Genomic DNA, 21,441 nt, shown 5'->3' with positions numbered 1-21,441 from the left:
TGCAGCTGCTCTATCAAAGGGCTGTGGCATGCGGTCAGGAATTTCCACTCCACTGACTCTTCCCAGTCCACAGCCCTCCTGGCCTTCCATTTACTTTCTTGAGTCATAGCAACCCCAGGTGGGATCAAAGGGACTACTACTTTGGTTGCCTTCCCCACCCTGCTTGGCCATTGCATCTTCGGGTCAGGGCAGGGGGATCCTGCCATGGCTTTTTTTTCTTGCGCTGGCAGCTGCTTCATCTTCTCTGCCTTTAGCTTGGATTGGGTCACCACCATCTGCATCCTGGAGTCTGCCTGGGCCATTGCCAGGGGCAGATCCAAGCTTTGTTATGCCATCAACCTTTCACTCCATATCGGACATTGTTATATCACAGCTTTCTCAAAGGCATCCAAGTAGGCTGCATTAAGTTAAAGGAGATCTGGTTTAATGTCAACATCTGACTAGTGAACCCAAAATAAATAAATACTCTCGGGAGCTTCAAATTCCCAAAAGTAAAATTTTATTGGATACACCATTTTGGTACTGAAGAATCAAAACTAGGTATGGTTTTCCCACGCAAATGCTTGCCTAGTTAAACAAAAGCTTCCCTTTCTCCCCACCCCTGTATGATGACACTGTCCAATTATGAGACATTCTTTGGTTATTGGAACACCCTGCCTCCTTTTCATGCACCTGCAGTGGTGTCCTTGATGGTTTCCAGACTCTCATGATTTGCGAACAAAATTTCAGCACTCTATTCTACCCTTCCCTCCGCCCAGTTCATTGGCAAATTGAATAGTGATAAGGTTTGAAAAAGCAAATCTTGACAATTATAGCCTATATTGAATAATGACACTAGCAGTTTCTTGGCACTGGGTGATAGACAGGTAGATCTGTGCACAGACAATTGCCCAACTTGAAACAGATCCTCAGTAGCAAAAAGAAACAACAGAATAATGTCATTTACATGGAAACCAAACAACAAAACCAAATGTCTACTTTGTCCCCACACTTATAACAGCAGTATTCTCATGGCTCCCCAAAACTTCACTTATAGAATTAGAGATGTTTTCATTCCACTTTCTTCCAAAGTGGATGTATGCCGTCATGTACCAGCAATCATCCTCTGGATTCTATATTGGATAAACAGGTCAGATTGTGCAAAATAATTAATGGGCAAGATTGACATCAAGACCAAAAGCAAGTAATATCATCACTTTTTAGCTTCCTAGGACAGGTTTCAAAGTTACCATTTTAGCACATTTGAGGGCAGGAACAGCCAGCTCCAGGAGCCTCACCAACCCCCTCAACAGGTATCAGGTGCTCCCCGCAATTCCTGATCCACGGCCACAGCCAAGGCGTCAGCCCCAGCAGCACTCCTGAGAAGCACTTTTGGGACAGCTTCAAGGGGAAGTCCCAGCTTCCACGCTCTGCCTGACAAGAGCAGCCCAGCCTCAAAGGAAAGGAACTGGTGGTGTACCCCTGGATGAAGAAGACTGGATTTGGAGAGAAGAGAAAACTTGGCATTCAAACATTTATTTGGATGCAAAGTTTATCTGGCGAGTTCTGCTGAGTTCTGTCTACAGCTTCCTTTCTTTTTGCTGAAAGGTCAGCATGGGAACTTAGCATGGAGATAGTTTTTGCTATATAGACTACCGATTTGCTTCAATATCAACTTTTTATCATTAATAGTGCAGACTTACACAGACATAATTGCACAATGAATTAGAAACACACGTGTTTTCCCCCCCTCTAATGAATTAGGTATAGATCTATTTGCAAGGCTGTTTTTTATTTTCTCTTCTTTCTCTCTGCATATTTATAAGGATTTATAGGATTACAGCCTTTATTAATTAAATAATCATGAACAAATAGAATACAAATTTTTGTATATATTCAATGTTCATGAGAAAACTGAGTGGTCATTTTAAAAAGTTGTTACAACTATCACTGGAAGATTTTAAACCTTTTCTGCCTAGACCATAAACTTTATTGTCCTTATAGTAAATTTTATTACCCTGGACTGCAATTATCACTCTACCCTTAGTGGATTACAAAAGATCAGAGATGGCAATATTTTTACAATATTTTAAATATTTTTGTGGATTTTATATAAAGGTAGTGCACAAAAATCCACAAAGATATAGATAAATAGATGATAGATAGATAAATAAATAGATAACTTTTTTTACACTAACAACAAGCTGACATTTAGTTTTCTACTCTCAGCTGAGATACTATTTTTAAAAAATTTCAGCTGGGATTTTGTTTTCCTTTTCAAATTTTATTCATACATCATTTTTTTAATATATCTGTGCGTTGCAAACTATTTCAAAAGGGCAACATCAGCACTGTCATAGAAGGGATCAACAAGAGAACTCAGAACTCCCAGAACTCCTGATAATGTAAACAATTAAGGAGTGGAACGGTTTGACTTCAGAGGTGTGGGTGCCCTATCACTGGAGGGTTTTGAGAGGGGATTGGATGGCCATTTGTCCAAAATAGTATAGGTCCCTTTAACTCTGTCACTCTATTTTTTATTCTAGGAGACTCTATTATTTCAGTTTAAATTTTCTTTTTAAAAAATCTTCTAAATTTTGGGATGTATGAAAATAGACTTCTAGAATTTTTAAAATGGTGGGGGAGGGAATCCTTTAATGAAGTGGCTCAGTGTTTCAACTGAGAGAAGGCACAGCTGAGAGATGACTGAGTGAAGCAGCCCAAATGTCCCAGCTGAGAGACAGCCTGGCAGCCCAGCTGAGAGATGGAGAGAAGGCTCAGCAACCCAGCCTGGCAGATAAGCAGAGGCAGTGAGGTGCAAACAGAGGCCACTTTGTTAGCCAGAGGCCAGAGCCATGCCTGAGAAGAGCACGGCATACCAGCGGAGTGCCTAGAGCAGCAGCTGAGAACAGCGCAATGAAACAGCAGCAGCTGAGAGCAGCGTGACAGACCAACTGAACAATGGTGGAGCAGAACTAAGTATGATAGCAGGCTGGAGTGCCCACAGCAGTGGCTGAGAGCAGCAGGGTGGACTGGTAGTGACTGAGAGCAGTGCGGCAAAGCAGCTGAGCAGTAACTAAGCACCAGATCAGAACATCATACCTGAAAACCCCAACAATGGCGAGGCAACTAAAGGGCAAGAAGGCAGGGAGGGAAAGGATAAGTACATATCACTTGTGGACAGAGAGGAAAGGGATAAACATTCAAGACAGGGTGTAGAGCAGGGGATCAAACTTGCATCGTCACGGCAGTGTCACGTGACATATCATGACTTCCCCCCCCCCTTCGCTAAACCGGGCATGGGCATGGCCAGCGCATGATGCATCCAGCCTGCAGGCTGCGAGTTTGATGGCCCTGGTGTAGAGGGTTAAGAGCTAAGCATCTCCTAGAATGAGATTTTCCAATATAGAGGTGCATAACATTTCATAAAGAGTCAAGAACTATTGTAAATTTCTGAAGTTTTTTTTATAAATTCTTTTTTGTCACATTTTTAAATTCTTTTTTTTTTCAATTTTCAATTTTTCAATTTTTTCAATGTTTTCAATTGAAAACTTTATATAGCTATCATCTTTAATTGTTGCACATTTTGCTGTTAAGTAAATTCCTCAGTATTTCACTTTCTTTACAAAAACCACACAGGAATTACAAAATCAAGGGGTGAACTTAGCATGGTGGCCACGCTTGCAAATACAATCGAGATATGAGAAAGATGTGAAAACATGGGGTTTCTATAAAGAACCAATAACACTTGATCAGATATTATTAGGGACAGTTGAAAATTTGATAACTAACTAAGCTTCAAAATGGAAGATGAACCAGTAAAAGAAACAATGATACTATGGGCAAAAAATTTGGCTATGCTACAGAATTAGATAAATGCAGGGGTGGGATTCTACCGGTTCAGACCAGTTTGGGCGAACCTGTAGTTCTGGTGATCATTTGGCCCCGCCCACTAACCCCTGCCCTAGTCCGTCCTTTATTTCCATGTTTTGCAGCTCAGCTGATTTGCACAGCACAGTAGATTGCTACACCTCAGCTGTTTTACTCACCGTGGCTGCAGTAGAAGGTAAGTATTAGAGCCGAAAATACCGGTTGTTACACTGGTTGAATCCCACCACTGCATAAATGACAAAAATTTTGGGATAGAAATTACAAACTGACAATGGCTACTGTTTATAAGGGAAAACCTTTGCAAAATGTTTTATAGGTGGCATTTGGCACTGGCAAGACTAGCAAAAAAATTTAAAAATATGTCCGCCAAATGTTGGAAATGTAACCAGACTCCAGGTACTTCTTATTATATTTGGTGGACATGTATGAAGGCAAGAAAATACTGGACAGAAATACATACATGGTTTGAACAGATGATTAAGCAGCATGTAGATTTAAAGCCAGAAATATTCCTGTTAGGTATCAGAAGGCTATAGTAAAGAGACTATATACTTAATGCTTCATGTATTGGCAACTGTGAGAATTGTATTTGCACAATATTGGAAAAATGAGAACACCCCATCAGATGAAAACATAACTGGGAAAATATTGGACTGTGCAGAGATGGATAGGTTGACATTGAAAATAAAAGATAAAGGAGATACAGAGTACTTATTCAACATGGGATAGGTTTTATCAATGGTTAGATATAAGAGGTAGAAGTTAGATGAAAGATTATTGTTATATACATGTAAAAGGTAAATGTTGATGATAAGACTGCTAGTATAATTAACATGATCATAAACAAGCTGATAAACAGATAATCAGAGTTGGAAAGGACCTTATAGGTCATCTAGTTCAACCCCCTGCCCAAGCAGGAGACCGTACACCATTTCTGACAAATGGCAGTCCAATCTCTTCTTGAAAGTCTCAAGTGATGGCGCTCCCACAACTTCCGAGGGCAAGCTGTTCCATCGGTTGATTGTTCTCACTGTCAGAAAAATTTCTCCTTATTTCTAGGTTGAATCTCTCCTTAATCAGTTTCCATCCATTTCCTTGTCTGGCCTTTGGGTGCTTTGGAAAATAGCTCGACCCCCTCCTCTCTGTGGCAGCCTCTCAAATATTGGAAAGCTGCTGTCCTGTCTCTCCTGGCAATTATAAATGGTAATATAACTATAAATATTGCTATAACTACTGTGTATATTATTATTATTATTATAACTATCAGTATATATGTTGTTTCTTTGACAAATTGAAATGCCTGGACAATGCACTGTTTTCAAAATTCTTATATATAAATAAATAATACCAAAAAAAAAACCCAGTGTTCCAGTATTTGATAGGTTGCCACAAAGAGAAGAGTGTCAACTTATTGTCAACTAATCAAGGAGAAAAGCAACCTGGAATTAAGGAGACACTTCCTAACAGTGAAGTCAATTAACCAGTGAAACAGCTTGCCTTCAGAAGTTGTAGGTCCTTCATCATTGGAAGTTTTTAAGAAGAGACTGGACGGTCACTGGTCTGAAATGGTATAAGATCTCCTACTTGAGCAGGAGGTTGGACTAGAAGACCTCCAAGGTCCCTTCCAGCTCTATATTGATTGATTGATTGATTGATTGATTGATTGACTGATTGATTGAACAATGAAACTGCACCAGCACTACCGAGGGAGAAACCAGAGTATTCATATATATCAAAAAAATTCAGTCCGTCTTATAAGGTTTTAAACACAATGAGATTTTAATACATTGTAATTACTAGGCTTCTAATTTGTTTGACATGTTACCTGCATCTGCACCAGTCTTTACTCCCCTCCCTTTCTCAAATCCTATGTTAATTTAGCCATTTCATGTATGTGATGAAGTGAGCTACAGTCACAAAAGCTTACACCTTACACAAATTTGTTATTAAAAAGAAATCTACCAAATCCTCCTGGTTTTGGGCTGCAGTAAACTAATGCAATTTTCCTTCCATAATAACTTCCCTTGTATAATGCAAAATACTTACTGGGGATTGAATTGATTTTTTTTTCCTGAAAGGAATGAAAATGGTGAGGTAATAACCAGTGATTCCCATGCTAGAGAGAATAGCTATATAAACATTGATCAGGAGCTTTTCAAGTCCATCCAGTGGATGGCAAATTTTCTGCTGATTTGGAAAAGTAGGTGGGAAAGCCTAGGAATTAAATTTAGGAACATAGATTTATAATATTTTGAGTGTTGATTTCTCTGTGTTGTAGAATAAGTTATCTGTGTATATTGTCTCATTCTTGTCAGCCAGAAAGACACTGATCTTGCTGAGTCATGTCTGTCAGCCTGCCAGTGTCTATCTCTAGAAACTTCTACCTTCTTTGGTAATTTTCACCACTCCCATAATTTAGAGAAATGAAAAAGTCACACAACACAATTTGGGTTGGTAATCAGACCTCAAACTCATCCGTGATGGTTCTGGCCCAAATTGAACTCTTTGTGGCAAGACAAAAACATTGATCACTGCAGGACAAATCCAGTCACTGCTGTAATGTAATCTGGTCTGCAAAAGTATGGAAAAGGATGTCTGGATTGTTCATGTTCTATAAACACAGCCAGTATGTATTTAATATAACAGTTTAACCTTTAGACAGGAAGTAATTCACACATGATAATGTTCATTTAGGTTGGGAAATTCAATCCATGTATATAATTGTGAAAAAGAATTAAGAATGCAACTAAATTCTGGGCTATGAACTATCATTGGAAAGTTTTCATTATTCTGTGGCTTAAGTAAAGGATGTTGGCCCCTAAAAGGAACACAGACTGATTAATAATTTGCATGACAAAAGCTGGGTAAACTTAACATTTAAGTTGAAATCAAGTACAGTCATATGGCAGTTGAAGATTAGATTTAAAAGAATTTGATAACGTTTGACTGACGCTGAAACATAACAGAAGATGAAAAAGATTCAGATGGTTTTAAACCTCTGTGAATAAGCACTGGGTGAAATGGTTTGTAACTAACATGATAGTCTCTAGTATTTTGTGATAAATAACAAAAAAGAGATTTGTCTACTATTTGCACAGGGTGAAGTTCACTGATTTCTAGAAATTAGCTATTTAGGGTTGTCAACAAATTACTTCCACACATTCCTTAAGCTTTGCTGCAAAGTATTACTCTTCTCCAGGATCTCAGATATGTCAACATGCCAAGCAAGATCAGCAACCTGATTCCTTCAAAATTTTTGATAGGTAATTCTCATATGGTTAAGACAAGATGTCAATATAATGCAAACTATAGACTGTGATCACAGAAGAATACCTGACTCATCCTAATGTAAGGAGCAATACAGTAAAATGAATTGCTTTGTAATAAGACAGTGGAAGATCTGCTTTGCTATATAGGGCAGAACAGACTTCAGAAATGTAGAATAGACACATTGAAATAAGTTATTATTTACTTTGCTGTCCATGCATGACAAGCAGCCCACAGGCCAACTGCGCCAAGAGCTCAAAGACCAGCTGAGCCAATACTAAACTGGCTGAAACTGTACCACATTGTAATCTTAGTCATTTCAGGCTGGGTGCAGCTCCAGGATATTTTTTGGAGCTCCAGTTGGATTCATTATGCTTGGAAATATGCCTTGCCTATTTCTGTGCTGACATTACACACAAATCTCTGGTCTGGAGGAGGGGATTAGAATGTGAACTAACTTGACTCTTCCCTAATTCTAGCTTTGCTCTGACTTCTAGGATGACAGGAAGTTCCTCCTGATGGCAGGCTAGAACCTGCTTCCTAGTACTTTTCACCCACTCCTTCTGGTTTTGCCCCTTGGGCAAAAGAGAACAAAGTCCATTCATTTTCAGATCTTTGAAGAGTGCTTAGCGTATGCCTTAGTCATTTCTTCTCCAGGCCAAATTTATTTGTTTCTTATAGGGCTTGTCTTCAGTCCCTGATAATTCTAGTATCCCTTCTACATTCTTGTTCCACGAGTCATTCTAGTTTGTTGACATGGTTTTTCAACTTCAGTGAACTGGACATAATATTGCAAATGGGATCTGATCAAAGCAGGGTAGATGGAACAGTTACTTCCACTGATCTGGTGCATATGCATTATTCCAAAACTTCCTAAGCAAACCAAAAAAACCAAGCAGCCCCAGATTAAAAAGCAAGAGTCATCTACAACTTAGTGTAAAGACTGTGACAGCCACTACGTATAACAAACAGGCAGAAGACTAGCAGAATACATCCATGAACACCAACTAGAAGGTACGAGACATTATGAAATCTCTTTAATTTCATAACAGATGGACAGACAGACAGTTAGACAAACATGCTTAACCATCATTTCAATTGGGAAACTGTGACCATCCTAGACCAAGCCAAATCCTAAAAAGCTAGAGAATTTCTGAAAGCCTGGCACTCTGGTAAATCAGTCATCAATAGACACATAGAGATAAACAACATCTACATATCATAACAAAGATACAATCAATAAGCAGAAAAGGGGATAAAAGAGACCCAAACACCCCTCTACCAGCAATCAACACCCAGATGAACATTTACATCAGACCAACAATCAAGACTATCCCAAAGAACTGCCAAACAAACTACCAGTAACAGTAAACAGTCCAACCAAAGAAGCACCAAGACCACTCCCACCAACACTGATAGAGCAAGTCACAAGAATATTAGCCCCACTTCCTATTCAAATAGATAATGTTACCTAACTTGGGTAATGAAATGTCTGCAAGAAAACAATTGAGCTCAGAAAGCACCAAGGACACTTCATTTCAACCCTGGGCTATAAATATTCTCCTCTGTAAGTCTGTCTGCCTTCAAATCAATGCAGACACCTAGCAACTAGTTTCTGAAGTTTTCTTGGCAAGGTTTTTCAGATGTGGTTTGCCATTCTTCCTTTCTAGGTCTGAGACAAAGTGAATGTCTCCACGGCCATCCAGCTAGCTTCATGTCTAAGGCAGCACAGAATTCACAGTCTCTTGGTTTTCTAGCCTGTTGTTGTAACTACAAAAAAAAACCCAAGCTCATTTCTGTCTTTGTTAATCTCGTTTTCATTTAAATCTATATTAAAAAGATTTAGGAAACACCTGGACTTAAGTGTGGATTTTTCTGAAGTGGCCTGAATCTGACCTTCCTGGAAGTCTTATTATCTATTTAGAGAATAAGAAGAACAGAGTTGGGCCTTCCTCATTTCTCCCTGATTTTTTCTGCCATGTCCTGTTGACCTTGCTTTCTTTCATCTGCAGCCAGCTGAGGCAGCTTAAATTTGTCCTTTGCCTTTCCAGCGTTAAAGCCATTTCTCCCCCCTCTTCTTCCAACAGTTTTGCTGTGATTATCATGTGGCATGTTTCGTGGCTGATTTGATGAGGGATTGAGGTCTTCCCAGCTGGTCTTGGCCCCCTCCCCTCAGACTGCTGGGAACAGGCCTCTTTGGCTTAGACTGCAGGAGAACTCACAGCTGGCTTCCCACAAAATAGTCCACCAGAAGCCCCTGACTCCTTAAAAACAAAAGTTGAGAGCTGTTGGAAAGAACACCCAGAACTTGTATGTTAAAAAAGTGTTTAGTGCTCTTTTGAAATGGCACCAGACCTGTTTTTTCAACACAGGGTGTTATGTCCCTGGAACTTAAAGAAGTCCCCACCCAGGTCCGTTCGCGCTGCGGGGGCGGTTGCCCTCTCTCATTGGCTGGTTCTCCCCAGCAGCCAGCTATAACAGCAGGCTGCGGGGTCCAACCAGTCGCTGATCGCTGCGAGCCAGTTCCAGGCTTGGCAAGCACGTTCAGTCCTTTATTATTCTAATAAAGTATTTGTTGCACCCATGCCCTGGTTCAGCCTCTCATTATCCGAACTTAACACAGGGTTTAAAGACAAGACTGGTGCTTTCCAGAGTTTTCTTTGGTGCACAATCTGTTTAAATCAGGAGAGATGTGATTTGTGGGTTGTGGCTTGATACTTGGATTTCTCTTAGGTGTCTTATAACTTTTCTGCTGCGTCTGCTGGCAAGAAGTTATACCTTATACTGTTTTTAATTTTATCATTTTATTTATGTATTTATGCATTTATTTATTTATTTAGTTATCTATTTATTGCAGTTCTGAACCCTTAAACCGTGAACTAGATACAATGAAAGACATGAAAAAGGCATTCAAATGGGAACTGTTAATAGGTTCCAAAGTGTTAATTCCACCTGTGTTTAAATTACAAACGCACCTTTAAAAAAAATGAAAGCAGATTATATAAATCACTCAAAATAAAGTGATTCTATTTTTTTAATAAAAACAGAAATCTTGGTGGTCATCAATAGTGGAGATCAAATGGGGACCTCATTTGCCCCAAAAGTTAATACTGCAAGCCAAGATGATTTTTCTTGCTGCTATTCTTGTAAAATAAATAATATTTAAGTATGTGAAATTCACCTTTAGAAACATGTGAATAAACTGTTCCCTTAGGAATAGATAGACCAATCATGATAGCTTTATTAATTTCTGGGTATCAGAAAACAAGGAATGCTACAAGCATAATATAACATAAGAAGTATAAAGAGATCTTCTTCATTAGTGATTTCAAATTCATTATTGTTTTGGGCAATATCTAATCTGATGTGATGTATAGTGTTTTATTGGCCTTTAAAGCTTTATTTCTCCATCTCATTTCTGACAGACACATCCCTATGGAATTAGACAACTGCTTTTTAAAAAGCTCACATTAAAGTTCGGTTTAGATTTATATGGTGTCTTTAATGCTCTCTGAGCTTCATTATTTGCAGAGATTTCATTATCCAATTAGGTAACATCCTCAATGTGGGTGAATCTGAGTTTTGCCCACTGTTTATATACAGTAGCTTGCCCTGCCTGTTTAGCAGGGGGAGTGTGGTTTTCTCCCTTGGTGGTTCCTTGTTTTGAGCATCGCTTTTTGCTTGATTGTTTGCCTGGTCCCTGCTTATCACCTACCTGCTCATTTGAGTGCTGGCTGCTGGAGATGATGTCTTTGGGTATTTTTGTTTCCTTCTTTACTTTTTTTATTTTTCATAGAAATGGCATCTAAATGTGATTTATGTCTATGTGTGCACTGATGGCTGATTTGTCTGAATGCAAAGCTTTTAGGAATTCCCTAGCTTTTCTGGATTCAGCTTGGTCTAGGATCATGATGGCAAACCTATGTCACGCGTGCCAGAGGTGGCATGCAGAGCCATCTCTGTGGGCACACAAGCCGTCGCCCCAGCTCACCTGTGCCACACATGCGCACATGCCTCCCGCCAGCCAGCTGGTCAGTGCCAAAAACGTTAGCCATCACTGGTCTAGGATGTTCACAGTTTCCTACTTGAAAGTATGGTTAAGTCTATCCATGCATCGTGGGATTAAGGAGATTCCATTTTGCCTTCATTGTTCATAGATGTACTTTGCTAGTCTTCTGCCTGCCTGTCTTAGATAGTGGTTGTTACGATCCTTACATTTTATGTTGTAACTTACCCCTGTTTTTTTTTCTTGGGCTACTTTATTTTTTGGTTTGGTTGTTCTGGAGGGTTTTCTGGATTTTCCCCACAAACCAAAAGGTCCTCCTGGAGAGGGGAGAGGGGGTTAAGGACAATGTATTAACCCCTGTATCTTTTTTTTTTCTTTTAGGAGGAGGAGTTTTCAAGGGGGACGCCTGTCAGCTTTGAAATTCAGCTGGCACATAATTCAAGGGGAGTGGAGGAGTTGAAAAGTTCAAAGTTATTCTGGATGTTGTACTAAGAAATTCCAGTTGCAGTTAATTGGTTCTCATGATTTATGAAGTGTGGAAGTGGGAGGAGAGAAGGTGGATTCTGTGTAACAGGCGAAAATAATTTCACTTTGGGAAATTGCCTTAGACGTACCAGATCTGTTCCTAAATAAATCAGTTGGAGAGAATATGTCTCTGAGTGACTGATATCATGGATACTTTCTGGATGCCTTACATTTGTTTGTGTGCTATGCTGATATCATGTGGTTGTGATAATCTGTTGGTTGTTTCTGAGATACTTTTTGATGTATAGTAATGTTATCCTTTTTCACTATGTTGATTAGCTGTGATGGGTTGGATGGTCAGACCTAGGTATCCATTTTTTTTTATTTTATTAAATTTCTATGCTGTCCATCTCACTAATACAGTGATTCTGGGCAGCTTACAATAAAATAAAAAGTTTAAAAGTGCTTAAAAACAATTAAAATTAGAATTAAAAAAATTAAACATTAGGAATTAAGATAATGGGCAGCCTGGGAGTAAGTATCTCTCTACATCATCAACCACCCTGCAATGTTGCAGGCGCCTCTCAGGGCTCCAGGCCACATTTTTAGACTTTTCTGGAAGGCCAAGAGCATGAGAGCAGATCTCGTCTCTGATGGGACAATATTCAGAGGATGGGGGCCACAGCTGGAAAGACTCTTCTACTAGACCTCATATGTTAGAATTATTTGGCTGACAGGATCCAAAGTAGGCCCTTTCCACTGGAGTGAGTGGGACCAGTTAGCCCCATTAGGGTAAGGCGGTCCCTCAGATTTTCCTTGGAATACATTGTATAGGCAATCTGGTGTCCTCAGTTGCTGCAGTGTGTACTCAAATAAATAATGTTTACACAGCTCCTCTTAGAAAAGGAAACAGACTGTTAACCAGCTCCTCAGGAAGGGAGGAGGGATTGATTGTGACTTCAGTGACAAGCTTGTTCCAGAAAGATACCTGGTGGAAAATTCTGAGTGCAAGGCAACGTTCAAAGGTCTGTTATGCTTTGGCATTAATGTTAGAAGATGATACCTGGAAATAAAATACAAGCCTTCCTCTAGTTTTAACCATGGGGCAGAATTAATGTTAAGAATTTATCACTCATTTCCTGGAAAGAAACCGAATCTGCATATGTTAACATTCGGCTTTCTGATGCTTCGGCTCTTGCTGCTCTCACCTGACACCATCCCTCCAGATTCTGGCCTCTGGGATTATCTGAAGCAGAAGAGCCCCTAATACTGCAGAAAGCTGTTTCCTTCTCATGAAAGTTTGTCAGTCTGTAGTTAATGCTGCTTTTGCTGATCACTGGTATAGAGGGATTGCAATTGCTTTTCCTGTAATCCTGGGAGGAAAATAACCCAAGGAAGCACTCCAGCTGTTGCTACTGCTGCTTTTGATGATGGTGACTTTGTACATTCACAATGTAACTAGCCTCTATCCATTTTAACATGGGAAGAAAGGCTTTCTCATCCTCATTGTAGGATACCCAGCCTCATGTTCATTGATCCCACAATGAGGGCTTGAGAAATACTGTGCCAGCTGTTCTTATGAACACACAAGTAGTTCTAGGAGGAGACACAAAAACAAAATCTCAGATGAAATTCAAACTATTTTAAAGCTGAAAAAAGGAAATTTGCTTTTATAAGCAGTACTTTGAAAGAAAGAGAATCTAAGGATGCATTCCAACTTTGCATCCAACATTATCTACACATTTCTATTGTGGAATATACATTATCCTTGTGTACTCCCCTACCCCGCAGCCAGGGGATATAAGAAGTATGACTGATGACATCATGACATCACTTATGAAGGTGGGGCTGACATTTTTGTCTCCACTTTTTGTTTTTGTATTCTTTGGGGGTTTGAGTTATTAAGAGACAAAATGGGTATCTTTAAAGGTAGCAGAGTCTTCTGGCATTCAAATTGGTCTTGGTAAAATTCTGCAATGAAGAAAATACCCAATCCAAGATGGCGGCAATGGAGGAAGCATAGTTACATTGCAGGGAGTTAAAAGAAGAGGAAAGTTGCTATTAGTATAATAGATAAAAGATAGGAGGAGAGGTGGAAAGATAAATCATAGATTAAATTATAGAAAAGAAAAAAGTGGAGAAAAGGAAAAGGAGAGGAAAGATTAGAGAAATGGGAGGAAAACGATCCATAGTGAACTTGGCCTACTGAGAGAAGCCCAGCTCACCTGAGAGGCCTATCCAAGAGCCCATAGGCCCATTAAACGAGGTAAGTGGAGAGGCAAAAAGAACTGGTGGAGAACAATGAGGGGAGCCGGTGAGCGAATGGGGCCCAGCTGTGGAGCAGGGAGGAAAATCATCCATGGGGCAGGGAGGAGAGCCGATTGAGGGCATAGCAACAACCAGCAGAGAAGAAAAAGGCAAGCTGGTGAGAGAAAGGAACAGGGAGGGGGAGGAGGAGAACCGGCTGTGGAGAAGAGACAAGAAGCAAGCTCACCATAGGCCATCCAGGCAGTCCAGTTTGTCAGGAGAAGCAGCGCAAATGGGAGCCACGTAGCTGGAAAGCCAGGAGCAGTGGTAGAGCAGCAGAGATGAGAGCCAGCAGTGAGGGGCAACACACAGAGCAGACCCTTAGAGGAGTGTGGAAAGCAACAGGAGGGTATCTGTGCAACTGGAGGCTGTTGGTGGTGATGGAGCATTTCAGTGAACTGGTGACTGAGAACAGCAACAGAGCAGCGTGGGAGACTAACAGGCAAGAGTGGAGAATGCCATGAACTGAGAAAAGCAAGGAGAGCTGAATACCCATAGTGGCAGGAAAAAAGCAAGTAGGAAGGGAAGATTAAAAAGACAACACAAGACAGAAGGCAAAAATCAAAGGTGAGTAGACAATAGCAAGTAAGGAGGAGACATGATAGCAGTCTTCCAATATTTGAGGGGCTGCCACGGAGAGGAAGGGATCAAGCTATTTTCTAAAGCACCAGTAGGCCAGAAAAGGAATAATGGATGGAAACTGAACAAGGAGAGATTTAACCTGGAAATAAGGAGAAACTTTCTGATAGTGAAAACAATCAACCAAAGGAACAACTTACCCTCGGAAGTTGTGGGAGCTTCATCACTTGAGACTTTCAAGAAGAGATTGGACTACCATTTATCAGAAATGGTGTAGGGTCTCCTGCTTGGGTAGGGGTTGGACTAGATGACCTACAAGGTCCCTTCCAAGTCTGTTAATCTGTTAAATTACAAGTTTATTAAGGGGTTCCATAATACCTCAAGCCTCTAGAAGATTTAAGGCACTAATTTATATTTTAATGCCTTCTTGTAAAATGCAGAAAGTCTACACATTTCAGTCCCAAGAGGGAGGTGGAAACTACAAATAAAGTTCTTTGAGGATGGCCTATAAGTACCCCAACTATTATAGGAAGTAAAAACTGTTTTTATTGTCCTTACAACAACTTAAGAGGCAGGCTGAATTGGCCTTTAGTCCTAGGCCTAGAGTCATCTAGTAAGTGCAATGGTAAAGTGTGGTTCCAAGTCTCTATAATGGTAACCTAACATCTTAAGAATTTGGCAACACACTTCTGCATTCAAAATTTCAGTGTGCAAAGGACAATGTTATACTATATATATGAGGATGGGTAGACTACATCAGGCCTGCAGGCAAGAGGTTCTACATCCCTGCTTTTAACCTTTCAAATAGTGTTCCATAGTAGTAGACTTAAGTGTAATTTATCAGGAGCTAGTGTTGCCCGTGTAACTTTCACTCATGTAGCTTTTAAGCTAGATGCTCACTTTCTTTGAGAAAAAGATCTAGTCATTCATGCCCCCATAATCTATCCAAGTGATTTGACTGGTGATGTATTTTGTGAGGAGTTGTCTTTAATGAGATTGGAAATTCTATGTGGGGCAGATTATCTCTGAACACCTCCTTACAAATACACGTAGATATGAATGTAGTTCCATGAGTCTATGGGCACATTTAACTCAAACTGAAAGGAACATTCTCCTCCAAATTCTCCACAGTACACCTGGACTTTGTTTCAGGTGTTTTCTCTCCAAGGGAGCCAAGTAGTTTGGTAATTTACTCTGCTAAATCCTTTCCATAAATTTGGTGAACAAACAGGACCATGGAGAGCTCTAAAGCAAGCCTGACAAAATGCTAGCCTAAATGAAAGCTCTCACAAGGCAAGCAAAAATTTAATTGAGTTTAGTTGTCTAGTCCAGGAGTTGAGTTTCACCCTTCCTTCCCAGTTTTCAAGAAACTCTTTAGAAAGTTTTAGCCAATTTTAAAGTAATGTTTAGAATTTTAAAATGAATATAACAGGAAGAAAGTGTAAATAGAAATGTATATTATTTCCCATAGTAACTGGAGAAAAAAAGGGGGGAAAATTGATTTGTTTAAGATGGAATGTAAACTGTTTTAAACAAAGAAATTTTATTTAGTCTTGTTTCCATTGGGATATTGCTTCTGGTTTTTATGCTTGAAACAGAAAAAAAAACACAAATGAAAATTATAATTTAGTTGAAGACTTTATAATTGCATAGTTATAGAACTGGCTTGTAATAACTATAAAGAATGTAAAGGACTTCTAACTGTATTTCTATTTAACCTTTTTCATTGGGCTTTATAATAAACTTTTTAAAAACTTCAAAAAAAGAAACTTTCAAACATTGACTCTAATAATGATGCAAATGAACAATATATAGAAATTCTTATAGGGAAAATTTTGTCCTCCATGATCACTCTGATGCACTGTGAAATAAGCAGATTGCATATCCACAAACAATACAGTATTGTTTCTGACAAGCCATTTCTCCAGCCAAAATATTATCTCACCATTTTTCTCCCCTTAAACATATTTCCCACCTATAGAATTATTTGGACATTATCTTGAGACTCAGAATTATTGGCAACTTTGCAGTGAAGGTGTTTTCAAGGTTGATTCTCACTCAATAATCGTGTTTTGTGGATCTACTCGTGCAGACTATGGTCCTATAAACATTGAAGCTTCAGGCTTCTAAGAGCAGCACTGGGAGCATTGACCTTTCCTAAGCAATATTACTGCATCTATGTATGTAGAGAGACGCACCCACTTGTCTTCAGATGAACACTGCAGGGGAGAGATGCTGGAAACTGTTCCACTTGAGCAGATGGCTGAACAACTCTGGCTGCAGAATAAATTGGCTATGACGATCCGAGGGCCAATCACAGATGGCTGGAATTCTAGCAGTGTCCCAAATCTCCAGAAGAGATGAGACTTGCTGCTTTCTGTCATTGGTGTTAAAATACGCTTAGATTATGCTTACTGAAATAATCTCTGCCTGACAATTTACAATGTTGATGCATTTATTTTATATTTGTATCCTGCTATTTTTATCAGGAGTGCGCAGTGACATCAAAATATTTTATTTCAGTTTTTCATCATAACAGTTCTTTTAGAAAGTACTGGGCTGAATGTGTAGATTATACCACTCAGAGCGATTCATGTTAGAGCAGGATCCAGGATTTAAAACAATCAAGGCTTCAATAGCCATAGTTACATTTAAAAGGTGGCACCTTGGCTCCACTGTCAAGCTTCCTGTAGTTTAAAATCAAGGAATATCCTGATCTTCAAAATAACACCTTCAGTGATGAATCATTTAAGTTCAAAGAATGGGTTTTTTAAAAAAGTTTTATTTTGTGAATATAGGCCTGATTAGTAGACCTCCTGCAATTTTTATCCCAGACATGATTCTCAACTTTTGTTAGTTTTACAACTCATTGCTCTACTTAGATTTATATCAGAGAGAAAAGAAGTGATGGAGAATAACAGAAAGGATGGCAAAGGAGGTAACAGAGACAATATGCTAACAGTCTGGTGTTGGAGACAATCAACTCAGAAATAATAGGCATTCAAGAGTACTTTATACATCACTCAAAGTTCAAAACATACTCAAAGACCCATCTCATCCTGGGAACCCTTTTTTTTTAACTATTACCATCTGGCAGATGGTACAGAATAATAAAAACAAGGACAAATAGGCTGAAAAACAGCTTCTATCCCAGGGCAGTAGCTCTTTTGAATTCTGCTGTATAGTGCAGTGTTGGTGTGGTGTCAGGGGTTTCCAGTTCAATGTGTGGAGGGGGAAGGATGTGTGTTTGTGTTTATTTTCATGGTCATGGTCATGGTCATGGTCATGATGTGCACTGAAGATGGTGTTTGATTTTGTTTTGTTTGAGATGCAATGACAATAAACTAAACTAAATTCCATTTTGAAGAAGACCCTTTCATGAGTACTCCTTGAATCTCGTTTTTGAGTCAGCTTTAGATACTTCTAACAGGTATATCAAATAGATCATAATTAATTAGCTTCCTGATCAAAATCTTATTGGATATTTTGTCAGATATTTTGTGTAAATCAAGGTGTAGCTTATGTTTAGCATGACACAATCTATAAAACAACTTACCCACTTTAAACAACAGTGAAATTCATGTAGTTTACAACCCTTGTTATTGACAAACTTCATGCTGACAATCCTCCCCGCCATGTCCAATCAGGTTCAATATATTTTCAGAATGGCCATTCTTCTCCCAATCAAATGACCTTGGAACAGCCTTCTGGGGACAGAATGGGACATTTAGGCACCAAACCAGAGGTGGTATTCAGCAGGTTCTGACCAGTTCTGGAGAACCGCAAGTGGAAATTTTGAGTAATTTGGAGAACTAGCAAATACCACCTCTGACTGGAGTTTTTACAGTATCCTTCCCCTGCCACGCCCACAGAACCAGTAGTAAAAAAATTTGAATTCCACCACTGCACCAAACCTTGGCTGTGCCCACTTGGCTCCCAGTCAACCACTGCCGCTGACCAACAGTTAGCTTTCCTCTTCCACTGGCTCACTATCAGTGATTGTCCACCACCAATGGGCCCCCATTCATTAGCCCCAGCCCTTAATCCCAGCCCATTCCCCGAGACACAGTTTCATCTGGGCCTTTCCCTCCACAGGACAAGTAGCTGCCAGCCAATCAGGTGGCAGGTAGTAGTGATGGTGATGGTGGGCAGCGTGCAATTGGTGGCAGGGGAGCAATCATGGGGCTGGGGGGCAGCAACGGCAGCATGCAACTGACAGTGAGGTAAATCACAGAGGCTAGGGGGGGCTGGCACCCTCTTGGCAGTCCTCATCACTGCTTTTTACTCCTTGAGCGGCACCTGCAGCAGATAACAAGGTGGCTAATGCAGCTAGCAAGAGAAAAAGAATCGGTCAAGGCAAAATTTTCTGCACTTTTTGCTTCTCCCTTGTTCTGACTGTGAATAAAAAGACAGGGTCACATCATGGAGCACAGCAGAAGAAACACAGAGAATCATCCAAGCCATCAGTCCAGATACAGCAAGGATTGTTGGGGGGGGGGGAGGCTACAGCAATTACTCTTGCTTTCCCCAAGCAGCCATTACTTTCACTTCCCCTCCAAGCATCCCCCCTCCCTTCCACTCTCCCCGTAGTTCATGGCAAACTACAACTGCATGGTATCGAAACACAAGCAAGTGTGAGGTGGCAGCTGACATCTAGTAACCACCTTGTTTTAAAGATTCTTACAAATCAGTTACAGATTACAATTTTTCTAGATTTTTTCCAGTTATTACTGTCAGACTGACTGGTCCAGAGTGACCTAAGTCTGGCTATTCCCTCTTTTTGAAGAGAAGGGATATTTGCTCTCTTTTAGTCATCCATTCATCAAGATTTCTTAAAGTGATTTGGCTAACTCCTCAACAAGTTCTTTCGGTATTCCAAGATGATGTATCTGGTGCTCATTTAAGGTTAGAGAGCATTCTCTGACCGTTTTTCTGACAGATTAGAACCGGAATCCTGTTTCTTTAATCAATTCTTCATAATTGCCTGATCGCCCGACTGAAGGCATGTCCTGCCCTCTGAGAAGACTAGCCAAAATAAAAGCTGAGTTGTTCTGTCCTTTCTTTGTTATTTATTATTTTCTATCTTCCTTGAGCAACTGGTATACTTTTCCCCTCTTTTTTTCTTCCTTTTACTTTGAACATGAGATATGTTCAAGAGAAATTCTTTCTATAGTTCTTACAAGCATCCTTTGTCAGCTAGCTTATTTTGAGCCTTTTTGATGTGAAGTCTGCAAAGTGTACTCTTTTCTAGGTGACCTCTTTCCACCTCCTGTGTTCTTTTTTTGTTTTGAGGTATAGTTTCTTTAATTTAGTTTGTTTTCATCACAAATTATCACAACCTAAAAATAAAGTAAAAAAAATAGATACCTCAAAATCTAAACATATTATCATTATATAGAAGTAGACTTATAAAATTATAGTAACATAGAACAATACCCAGGCTTATAAACATTATCATTTATATTCTATCTTTGCCAGTATAGAAGTGATATTAATTCTGAGAGTTTCACTAAGCCTTTTTGTGTAGATATATTGACTTCTTCTGCTATCTTCCATTCTTTCCTAGTTAGAATTATGTGAAACAGTGTCTTTGTTATCACCTTTTAAAAGAAGCTATTCATTTTGGGCATCTTTTCCCATTTGCTTCTGCCACAGAATCCAAATTATAGTTGCCCTAAGTTTATTAAAACTTATTTTCTTGAGGTCTAGTGTCTATTTGTTTATACTTAGCTTTATATTCCTTTAAATCAAAATTCTGAAATGATATCATTGCTTCCAACTGAAGTATTACTACTTCAGCTTTGTCTAATTGGACTAAAATAAACAAAACAATCAGAGCAGAACTGGACTTCTCAACTGAAGGGTTATTGGTTACTAAAAACATATAGACATTCCTATACTTTCAACTTTGCCCTCACTTTTAAGTGGGGTGTTCTGTTCATATTCTAAGGACAGTAGATTTTGGGTTGTGTGATTTGTCTTGTGCACACAGAACTTTCCAGAGTTATTGTTTTGAGATGCAGAGCCACATAAATCATTTAAACTAGTGGTATTTTGCCTCAGGACCCCTTCACATTCTTAAGAATGATTGAGGAGCCGAAAGAGGTTTATATGAGTTATGTCTATTTATATTTATTATATTAGAAATTAAAATTGTAAATTTTTTAAAGTTTATTGATATAATCTTACAGCTAGCTAAAGTTCTCATGGACTCCCAGGGGTCCTCAGATTACACTGAAAAAAACTAGGGTTCTCCAAAGTGGTCAATATCAAAAATAGAAGATCCAACAGAATTGATGAATAAAGATAATTGCTATCTCTGGTCTTGGATGGGGTAATACTTCCCCAGTCAGGCCCACTGCATAATCTGGGGATTCTTCTGGACTCACGATTCTTGCCTGAGGAGCAGCTAGAAGTCATGGCTAGAAAGGCAACCTGCAATTGTGCAACTGCAGGTTGTGTACAAATTATACCCTTTCCTGAACCAATAATCCCTGCTTACAGTCATTCACATCCTAGTCGCATCCTGTCTTGCCTATTGCTACATGGGGCTGCCCTTGAAAAATAAATGGAAGGCTCAACTGATTCAAAATGTGGCACAAGAGCAGAGAGGCAGAGAATGCTACGGGTCCCTTCTCCTAAGAAGGTTCATCTAGCAGGACCAAGAAGAAGGGCCTCCTTCATGATGGCTTCCTCCCTGTGGAACATCAATCCTGTGGAGGTAAGATTGGCCCCCACTTTGACCCTCTTTCACAAAGCCCTGAAGAGCTGATTTTGCCAATGTGTGTGGGGACTCCAGAGTGGGATGGGGTCCATCAAATGACTTATTTGATTGATTGACTGTTGTGGATTATTGCTTTTTTGTTTTTTTATATTGGGTTTTTATCAGAGTCACTGAGAGTGAGATAGGAGAATAGATAATTTTTCTTAAATAAATAAATTCTGAC

Source organism: Pseudonaja textilis, chromosome 3, assembly GCF_049901715.1.
Source record: "Pseudonaja textilis isolate UNSWEBS1 chromosome 3, rPseTex1.2, whole genome shotgun sequence".
NCBI classification, from domain to species: domain Eukaryota; kingdom Metazoa; phylum Chordata; class Lepidosauria; order Squamata; family Elapidae; genus Pseudonaja; species Pseudonaja textilis.
Note: the sequence above shows the minus strand (reverse complement) of the source record.